The sequence below is a fragment of the Tenrec ecaudatus genome, chromosome 9 (genome assembly GCF_050624435.1).
Source record: "Tenrec ecaudatus isolate mTenEca1 chromosome 9, mTenEca1.hap1, whole genome shotgun sequence".
In the NCBI taxonomy this organism is placed as follows: Eukaryota; Metazoa; Chordata; class Mammalia; order Afrosoricida; family Tenrecidae; genus Tenrec; species Tenrec ecaudatus.
In genome coordinates, this window is record NC_134538.1 from 14176130 (window position 1) to 14178903 (window position 2774).

Here is a 2774-nt window from a genome sequence, read left to right on the forward strand (position 1 = left end):
ATTTCAGTTTATTAGCACCTTGAATATTGATCTGTATATGTGGTTGCATTTCGACACCTTCAAATGTCCTGAGGTTTATATTTTGTGCATTCCACGTTCTGATAATTAATTTATGCTTGCAGCCTTTTTGATTTTTCCCCTTTTTTTGGGGGGTTGTGTCTCAGCAGCAGACGAAGCTCTCACAGGCTTCACTCCCACAGACATTACTCCAACTGCATTTCCACCTTGATTCTAATTGGAGTCACATTTGGATTGCCTGCTGACCTAAATGCCCATCCTCTGGGCGGCCTCTGAAAATCATTTGCTTCTATTCACTAGGCTTTCAGTATCTGACAAAGCTCTACTCTAAGCATAAAGGTTTCAGTGCCTGCTTCCTCCAAAGTGGACAGTTCATTCCTTCCTCATAGTCTGTCCTTCGTCTGGAAACTCCAAGGAAACCGGTTCACTTGGGGTCACCCGGTGGCATTTGAACTGTCAGTGACATGGCTTCCAGCATCAGTCACCATCATCTGACAAACTGACAGAACAGTGGCGCCACACACACACACACACACACACACACACACACACACACACCATCAACAACAACAACAAAAACAACTTCAGGCTTAATATAGTTTAAAGTTATTTTCCAATGTTAAATTGAATTAACAAATGTTTGCTGTAATTAGAAGTCACATACCTCTTTAAGGAAAACATTTATCTATATTCCAGTTTGCCAAATAGTGTGAATTTTTGTCCATTTCTCTTCATTTTAAAAGGTTATATTTAAAGGCTATTATAAGACATTTGTAAGAACAATATTTGAAGGCCTCGTGAATCCTAAATTTATTTTATATACCTAAAACTTTACTCTTTTGACTCAAAGTTCAATTATTTAACTTTTGGGGACGGTGGGGAAGGTTGTATTAATAACAAATGGTATAACAGAGAATTCAATTCTTGACATTGGGGAGAAGATTGATTACTAGTTTGAAAATCTAATTCATACTTTAAATAATATAACTTCCAGGTAAAGATAGATTGGAGATACCAAAACACATTGTATTTAATTTTTGTTTTAAAAAACAGATATTCTGGCATTTCTCAGCTCATTACTGATAAATCAAAACTTCATAGGAAGTCATATCACTTAAACCTACTTCCTAGTTTGTAGCTAGCCTAACTAGGTGCTGTGTTTGTTTTCTACTTTGCCCCAGTGTTCCTAGAATTGCTATTTTCATTGCTCTAGAACAAACATGCCTGGATAATTGGCCTGGAGGGCCATCTAAGATTACTCCATTCATAGGGGCATTTAGACATCCAAGGAGACTGTTGAAACAAAATAAATGTTGTTACTGTTTGCTGTAGTAAATATTTATCTGATTGCTGTAGTAAATATTTATATCTTATGGTTATCATTATTACTTAATAAAATTATTTAAATTATTTTATTGCTAACATTTCTCTTAAATCTATCCATTTACCTACAAGCTTAATTAAAATCTAACTTTTTTAACTTAATGCTTTTTCAACTTAGTGTAGGGCGGTGATCCACAATGCCAGCGGTTTGAAACCACCAGCTGCTTCATGGGAGAGAGATGAACTCTCTGCTCCTGCTAAGAGGCACAGTGTTGAAAACTCACTATCCTGTCCTCTAGGGCCACTAGGAGTTGACATCAACTCAGTAGCAGTGAGTTTGTTCCCCCTTGGTTTAAAATGTTTTGCCATATCCATTTAATAAAATATAGACTTTGGATGCGGTGAATCCATATTAAATGATTTGGTGCATTCTAGGCAACCCGATCAAAATCACCACAAAATGTTACGTGTGTGATACTACATTGTATTAAATACCATTAAGATCAACGTCTTTTAAACCAGTTAAGTAAAATGAACCGAAAGTCCTATATCATGACTCGTTTTTAACAATGATCAGTTATATAACTATCTGTCATCTTAAGTATATATAGTCAGTAGAAGTAAAGTTGAGAGACTATTGTAAATGTCTGAATTCAATGATTTTTCAGCAGTGCAACTGAGAAACAATCATAGAAGGTGTGGTAGCTAAAGTTTAATGTTATAACTGAAACTTTTAAGCAGTGTATTTTTTTAAGCAGGGGAGAGGGTGAACGCTGCCCCTCACTACCACAAATTATGCAGTCGAGTTTCTCACATTTGGGGAGATCACAGGGGTCAGCACATGCGGAGTGCAATGGGTGAGCCTCGCCCTGGGAAAACCACCTTCGTGATCATGGTATCTCCCTGCCAGGTAAGTATAAGCAGTGTATTATAAGAGCTCTCCATTTAGCCACCATTTCTTCTGGATTTTAGTTAACCTTGGTTCTGTGTTGGTTTATAAATTTCCAACTTTATTCTTTCATTATATTTCTTACTATTAATTTTTCAAGACCATATCAAGTTTTGTCATCTACAGGTAAACTTTTTGTAATGGACCTAATAAGATATTTAACTACATCTTTTCCTACAAAAATAGACAGATTGGAATTATAAAAGGATCATATCTTGAACTTGGAGCCCATCAAATGGAATCAAGATTTCTAAACCTCTGAAGGGTAACAGGGCTTATGATTTACAGGTGATCCAAAAGTAAAACATAGTCACTAAATATAGTCAATGCTTCTTTAAATTTTTATGGGAGAATATCGTGAGCAATTCAAGAGTATCCTCTGTTATAAATACTGCTTTTAAAGATAGTACTATAATTTGATCTATCCAAGTCTGGGGGAAAAGGTGTTATCCTCAGAACGCTACGGCAAGGAGCACTAGTAGCA

At 36.1% G+C, this 2774-nt stretch overlaps 1 non-coding gene across 1 annotated transcript; it reads right to left on the minus strand.

Moving 5' to 3' along the window:
• Positions 1-2096: 2096 nt before the first annotated feature.
• LOC142457686 (U1 spliceosomal RNA) lies at positions 2097-2259 on the minus strand. Its single transcript, XR_012786382.1, has one exon. It is a non-coding gene; the product is annotated as a U1 spliceosomal RNA (small nuclear RNA).
• Between the last annotated feature and the right edge of the window lie 515 nt (positions 2260-2774).